The following is an 8,064-nucleotide window of genomic DNA, read 5'->3' as shown; positions in this document are numbered from 1 at the left end:
GGTTAGGCGTGTCCAGTCTCTGTGGCAGGTCCCTGCATCTGGTATGCCTCAGGACACATCTACTGGGCAGTGTCAGACAGCAGAGCCATTTTCCCAGGGGCACCACATATGACACAGTGGGTCACAGTGGCAGGTCCCTGCATCTGGGGGCATTTGGGTCACCCTGGCAGAGCTGGGTGCACCACGTTAAGGTGGTAGGACCAGTCGTCCAGGGGCACTGGGTCAGGTGTGCTGGTTTAGGGTGGCAGGTCCCTGTATCCAGCCTGGGCACGTGTCAGGGTGGTGGGATGGGCTGGGTGCTGCTCTGCTTGTGCAGGGGTCAGGCCAGGAGCCCCCCTTGCCTCTATGGTAGGGTGGACTGGTTCCTCTGCTCACAGAGGGCAGATTCAGGCTGAGCACCCTGATGCTGAGGAGGTGGGACAATCTTTCTCTCCCCTGTGGAAGAGGTGGCCGCCCAGTTGCTGACTCTGCTCACTGAGGTGTTGGAGCAAGCTGGGCACTCTGCTGCTGAGGAGTTGGGTCGAGTGCCCCATTAGGAAAAATGGCAGGGCCTGCCTGTCGCTCTGCCATGGAGGAGGTTGGGCAGGTTGGGTGTTCCGTTCACCAGGAGCAGGCCCTGCACACTGCCAATAAAGTCAGCCAGCCAGTCCTTCACAGTTCAGGCTAACTGAGCTGGTATGACTGGTAGGTGTGCCTGGAGCTTTGGGGCTCAGCAGTGGCCTAGGTTCACTCCCCGCAGCCTCCTCCCATGGAGGACCCTGCGGCTCCCTCAAAATGGCAGGCTTCCCCTGAAGTGGAGAGAGGTGCTGGGCCAGCAGCACACTGCTTCTCCTGCCTGAAGCACCCCAGTTGCCTCCCTAAGCTCCCACTCCCACAAACAGATGCCCTCCCACTCTCACACCCACACACACTCTCCCTCTCCCACACTCACCCACTTTCATACTCACCCTCACTCCAGACCTGCCTGCCACCATGTTCCTATCTTTCACCAACTGTTTTTATAAATAAAGTGTTATTGGAACACGACCACACCCATTCATTTACATATTACCAATGGTTGTCTTCACCAAACAACATAGAGTTGAACAGTTATGACAGAGCTCATATGGCCAATAAAGCTCTAAATATTTAATATCTGGCCCTTTACAGAAAAAGTACGCTGTCTGCTATCTGAGGATGTTGCAGTTGAGGGAATGCCTTTGTTCTCTAAGGACATGACTTGGAAATTGTACACGTCACTTCAGTTCATGTACTTTCAATTAGGACTTATTCTCATGACCACACCTTGCTGGAAAGATGGCTAGGTAATGCACTCTGTCTAGGCAGCATGTACTCAGCTAACATTTGGGCACCAAAAGCAGGAGAATAGATATTGGAGTTGATTAGTACTTTCTACCTCAGCATTCTGTTTATAGCTAATTGTGATTATTGGCTGAACATCTACTGCAAACACTTCAAAGGAAAGTGGTAGACAAGTTTCTGTTTTCCAATGCAAGCGACAGCAGATGAATACATTTCTATATGTTACTTTAAAAATTAAGATTTGATTTTGGCAAGAAAAACGGTAAGGATAAAAGTTAAATGTTCAAAGTCATGAAAATTATGAAGAGATCAGTACTCTACCACATCCTAATGTCTTAGAAGGGCAACCTTAAAACTTGAAAGAGGCCTGAACTGCAGTGGTGAGTGAGAGTGATTGGCTGATAATAGTCTGAATGACTAAGCACATTGCCAGGCTGTTGGAGAGCAGAACTGGGCCAGAGGAGATTTGCCACACGTTGGTCTGGTAGATTATTTGGGGCCACAGCCACGAATCTGAAAGCAGAAGGAAGAGCAGAGCTGAGTCATGCCAGGAGCATTTGTCCTAATGAAGTTAGTACTTTAACTAGAGCCAAAAAGGAAGTCTGAGTTAGGGGCTAGGGGTGCAGAACACTGAAATGGGGTAGCTAATGCTGATTGTTTAGAAAGCATTATCTTTACAGCTAGTATATGAACATTTAGTGTTTCTACCTACCCCAAATTCACTCCTGCTTTTGATACTGTTCCATTTTCTCTCAAGAGAACTCCCTCCTCCTACTCAGTCCACATGCTTTATACCTAGTCCTCCCAAATCAAATTACTGCATTCCTTTGGGATAATGATTAACCCAGAGATAGGTACATAGTCTACACAGATTCGAGGACTTCATACGGCTCTGAGAGGAAAGCAAGTACTCTTTGTCACTGTTTTTGAACTTGGGAGGATATGAAAAAATGCCTGTTGTGGCCATCAAAGATATTCTGTTCAAGGATTGAGCCCAGGAGGAGTGGTTGATAGACATAGAGAACCAGGTTCTGGGATTTTACTTGCAGAATTGAGTCCAGCTGTGCCTGAAGCCAACACTACCCCTAGAATTTTGTTAATGTCACAAACCAATAGACGTTCTTTCATTTAAACCCTGGTAGATTGAATTTTCTCCCACATTCAACAGAAAAATATTTAATACTGCTAACCACTTTAACTACATTATATCATTTAATTTCAAAGCACTTGTGTGTCATAGGTATTATTATTCTCATTCTAAATGAGGTAAATAAAACTTAGAAAAATTTGGTACCTTGCACAGATGCACAGCTCACTGAACAAAGTTTTAAGGTCGTATCTAGTTACAAACACCCCCCACAATGTAGTAAAAGCCCTTTGACTTATGTAATCTGCATATAAATAATCAATTAACAAAAAAAATCAAGTGGATAATTAATTTAAAATAATATGCACATATCTCACATTTTCACTTAAAACACAAATGTTTATTTGTTTGCCAATCTTTTCTGTAGGTTCAAGGTATTCATTTGAGTGTGTGACTGATGATTAGAGTTTCATGTCATCTTTCTTGCATGAACCATGCCAGGCTTCATGAAAAACTTTTAGGTATTTTTTTTCTTCAAAGGAGAACTTTAAGATACTTTCAAAGCAATTTGAATGCAGAACCCAATATTTTTTCTTCCAGTAGTTTACAGTTCCTTGCCCATATTTAAATCAATAGCAAATGTTGTTGTTTTTTGCATTAATTATTTGGTTTACATACTTACTTAAATTAGTTAATTACAAAAACTAATATACTTGGCATTGGCATAACCAGATGTATTAGTGAAACCAGACAACCAATGGGTCCGAGCTGCCTGTCATTACTTGAGCCAATTAAGCAAAGACAGGGTCGAATCATATATGAGTGTTTATTCCAATAATGCCAACAGTATGGGAAAGCAGTAGGTCATCCACAAAAATCTGCTCTACCCTTCCCCATAAACCAGCTGCTTACATTGGGTAGAAGGACGAAGATTACATGGAAAAGTGGGAATTGTAGGCATGGGGAAGTAGGCAGGGTGGTTACAGGTTATAGGCAATGCAGGTGCGGGTAGTAAAAGGCGGGCAAAGAGTAGGCACCTCCGGGATCAGATTATTTTGACCACATGGTTGTTAATCTTTCCATGATGACAGGCAGTTCTTGGAAAAGGAAGATGGACTGCATTCCGATGTTAGCTCCCATGTCCCGAGGCACACAACTCGCAGCCAGGTTAGAAAGTGCTTCTCTAATCAGAACAGAACAATCATGGTTAACAGAGTATGATGAATACTTCTTATAATTATAGCTCGTCCCCACTGTTCTCTTTCTGCCCCTGACATTAGTTTTGTGTGGATGCCATAACAAAGTACCACAAACTGAGTGGCTTGGAAAAACAAATTTACTGATTCATAGTTATGGCTAGAAGTCTGAAATCAAGGTATCATCAGGGCCACGTTCACCATAAAACTTGTAGAGGAAGTATTTTTCCTTGTCTCCTACTAGCTTCAGATAGTTTGCCAGAAATCTTTGGTGTTCCTTGGCTTGTAGCTGCAGCACTTTAACTCTCTGTCTTTATATGTTTGTCTTCCCGTCTGTTCAATTATTTTTCCTATAAGAACTCCAGTGATACTTTATTAGAGTCTACTCTAATTAATACCACTGTAATTAATCTAGTTATTAATAACAGGAAAGGAGCAAAGAAAAGGTCAAATATTATAAACATATTATGTAGCCAGCTCCACCAGGAAGCTAAAGCTTTACACTCCCCCAGGAGCTACTGCTCTGTTCCCCGCAGATCCCTGGGGCAAGGGACTGGACAGGGAGGAGAACAGAGGCATGCCCAGTGAAGCTGGGGTGACCTCAGGAAGGCACTTGTCTGTCAGCCATACCTGGGAACAGGTTTTTGGCCAGAATGGGTGTGGCCACCTCAAGGGCATGGATTTGGGGATATCTAATCCTCTAAACCATGGGTGGGGAAACTTTTTTCTGCCAAGGGCCATTTGGATATTTATAATATCATTCGAGGGTTATGCAAAATTATCAACTTAAAAATTAGCCTGCTATATTTGGTCAAACATTTAATTAACTCACCCCTAATGCCATGGTAGGGCCACACGAAATGATTTCGAGGGCCAGACATTCCCCATCCCTGCAAACAAAGGAGTTCACTCTCTTGGTTCCTCTTATGCTCTTGGGACTTTTATTGTTTGGGGTGCTCTCTCCTGTATCTGCTCACATGGCCCATGACCATGTGGACCCCACACACAATGGACTAACAGACTGCAGCTGGCCTGATGCTGAACTGGACCCGGCTCCAACATGCAAAGGAAACTCTGGACACTAGCTTTGTTTCTGGCTCTACTGAAACCCCAGCTACATTCTTCTATGACTGGACAAAGGGATATGGGACTTTGGAAACCCAGGGGTGTAATTTCATGAAAATAAAGCTTTCTACTGTATCTCATCATCCTATAGGGGCCTCTGAAAATGCTTATTCCAGTGGTACCCCAAGAACCTCACTCCCTCTCACAGGGATGGAAAGGTAAATGATGAGCAGATAGCTGAACCATTTTTCTGGGTAGGCAACTAACTTAAAATAGCCTATTAGATCACTGTGGGGTTTTTTTTATTTTGTTTTTTATTAAAAGAAGGTTGGTTTTCCTAAGCAGTATTACCTTGGAAGTTAGGAGTCTCTCCAAATTTTAAAGGGATCCAGGTGCAGCTCTCTCAGAATGCAAGGATGCTTTCCTGTATAAGAGAATGTGGTAATCCATTTTCAGCTGTGTGCCCCTCACATTCAAAATTTTAGAATATGTAGATATGTTTCTGATGTCCTCAAACTTCTCTGTGTCTATAGACAATGTCACATTTACTCATCTTTTTTTTTTTTCTTTGAGCTGATCACTCCTACCTACAGGATATTGTGCAGTGCCCCTTCTTCAGGTAGTGCCACAGAGAGGTTCCTAGACAGGGCAATGCATGCTGGATACTGCAGTCTCCTTATTCCATTAGAGATGATTCCTAAACTACAACACTGTCAAAGCACTGACATCTAGAAATGTTTATTTAACACATTTCCCTAATGCCCTGCACCAGTGCTCATAGTATGTGTTCAATAAATATTTGTAGAATGGTGAACTTTATTTTGCTCTTAGGTGGCAGAGAGAATAGTACCTGCTAACCATTCTATGTGGTCGCCTATATTTTTCAACCCTGTCCTGAAGTTCGATGGAGCCACAGGACTAATTCTAACGCACAGTGATAAAGCCTTAAAACTGCACTCAGATGTCCTTGTGGAAAGGAGCTGGAGCTTGATCTGCTCTAAAATGAAGTTATCATGGTGGGGCTAAGGCTACAGGAACTTTTCTTTAAATTGAGAATGACATAGAGAAATATAAAATTGAGTAATTTAAATAGAAGTTTTCCATCTTTAACCACTGGGTCATGTGATTCTGCATTTGGAAAGGACCTAGAGGTAGGAGTCATCATCTCTGAGTCTTAAAAATCAAATAGGTCTTGGCATTTGGATGGAACAAAATGCAGGAAAAAAATGCCTGTCAATTAAAAACTTTCTACAGTAAAGCAAAATGAATTTATAAGCAACTTATTGATTCTGTGAAGGAGGGAGATCCTAAAAGCATTCTGACTGGCAAGGGATGTAAATGAGATGTAATTGAACAGTTTCTATTAATTTTGCTCTAAAAATTTTCACACTCTTAGGAGATGACCACCATAGAGGACCTCTCTCCAGCCTGCCTTAGGCACATTCACTATGATTTCTCCCTCAATCCCTACAAACCTAACTGCCACCTTTAGCTTCTTGCTGAGGGGATCCCTTTGATCTCCCATAGAGTTATTGGGCTGGAGCTAAAAGGACTGTATCTCCTGCCTGGCACACATCTGATCCATGCAAACACAAATGCCACCCTGTGTGTGTGCTGATCAACTATTATAAAGAGTAAATAGAGGGATCACACCTCAACATATAAAGCCCATACATGACAAACCCACAGCCAACATCATACTCACTGGGCAAAAATTAAAAACATTCCTCATAAGAATAGGAACAACATAGGGATGTCTGCTTTCACCAATCTTATTCAACACTAGAGGCCCGGTGCACGAATTTGTGCACCAGTGGGGTCCCTCAGCCTGGCCTGCTGGGATTGGGCTGAAACCTGCTCTCCAACATTTCCTGAGGGATCCTGGATTTCGAGAGGGTGCAGGAAAGGCCAAGGGACCCCACCAGGGGGCCAGAAAGGAACCATGGAAGGGCTCCAGGGCGTGTCTGGCCCCATCTCTCCCAGTCCCAATTGGGGCAATCGGGGCTGACAGGGAGGGATGCAGGAGGTTGGCCAGCTGGGGAGGGGCTGCAGGAGCGCTCCAGGACGTGTCCAGCCTGTCTCGCTAAGTCCTGATCAGCCCAACCCAAGCAGCAAGCTAACCTACCAGTCAACTGTCTGCCCCCTGGTGGTCCATGCACATCATAGCGAGTGGTTGAGCAGCTTTAGCATATCATTAGCATATTACGCTTTGATTGGTTGAATGGTGGACCAGTCTACTGGACAACCACATGACCGGACACTTAGCATATTAGGCTTTTATTATAGAGGATAGTACTGGAAGTCTTAGCCACAGTGATCAGTCAAGAAGAAAAAATAAAAGGCACCCAAATTGGAAAAGAGGATGTAAAACTGTCATTATTTGTAGATGACATATTGTACATAGAAAACCCTTAAGATGCCACCAAAACACTACTAAGTTTAATAAATGAATTCTACAATGTAGCAGGATGCAAAATTAACATTTAGAAATGAAATTGATATTTTTATACACTAATAATGAACTCTCAGAAGGTGAAACTAAGAAAACAAACCTATTTGCCATCACAACGACAATAAAAAAACAATAACTTGGAAAAAACTTAACCCAAGAGATAAACAACCTGTACTCAGAAAACTGTAAGGCACTGAAAAAAGAAATAGAGGAAGGTATAAACAAATGGAAGAGTATACTGTGTTCATAATTAGAAGAATTAACATTATTAAAATGGCCATACTATCCAAAGCAATCTATAAATTCAACTATAAATTCAATCTATAAATTCAGCAACTCCCATTAAAGTATCAACAGCATATTTCACAGATCTAGAACAAATACTCCAAAAATGTATATGGAACCCAAAGAGACCCTGAAGCCGAAGCAATCTTGAGAAAGAAGAATAAAGTAGGAGGGAGTACAATACCAGATATCAAATTATACTACAAAGCCATTCTAATCAAAACAGCCTGGCATTAGAACAGGCATATGTGTCAATGGGACAAAACAGAGAACTCAGAAATTGACCCAAGCCATTATACTCAATTAATATTTGACAAAGGAGGCAAGAACATACAATGGAATAAAGACAATCTCTTCAATAAATGGTGTTGGGAAAATTCGATAAATATATGCAAAAAGAAAAATAAAATGAAACCACCAACTTACACCATACAGAAGATTAAGCTCAAAATGGATTAAAAAAAAAAAACCCAAAACTTAAATGTAAGTCGTGAAAAATTTTTTTTAAATCTATTTTATTGATTTTTCATAGAGAGGAAGGGAGAGAGATAGAGAGTCAGAAACATCGATGAGAGAGAAACATCAATCAGCTGCCTCCTGCACATCCCCCACTGGGGATGCGCCCGCAACCCAGGTACATGCCCTTGACTGGAATCGAACCCGGGACCCCTCAGTCC

The 8,064-nt window shown here is 42.5% G+C and overlaps 1 long non-coding RNA gene across 1 annotated transcript in view; it reads right to left on the bottom strand.

Moving 5' to 3' along the window:
* Positions 1-3,244: 3,244 nt before the first annotated feature.
* LOC106724843 overlaps positions 3,245-8,064 on the bottom strand; it is a 6,931-nt gene continuing 2,111 nt past the window's right edge. Inside the window, exons 3-4 of the long non-coding RNA XR_001360672.1 lie at positions 5,002-5,074; positions 3,245-3,572 (exon numbers count right to left, since the gene is read on the bottom strand). This is a non-coding gene — a long non-coding RNA (uncharacterized LOC106724843). The remainder of the gene's footprint in view (positions 3,573-5,001; positions 5,075-8,064) is intronic.

This window comes from Myotis brandtii, unplaced genomic scaffold (assembly GCF_000412655.1).
Source record: "Myotis brandtii unplaced genomic scaffold, ASM41265v1 scaffold1227, whole genome shotgun sequence".
Taxonomy (NCBI): domain Eukaryota; kingdom Metazoa; phylum Chordata; class Mammalia; order Chiroptera; family Vespertilionidae; genus Myotis; species Myotis brandtii.
The sequence above is the reverse complement of the archived record's forward strand: the minus strand, read 5'-3'. Positions and strand labels throughout refer to the sequence as shown.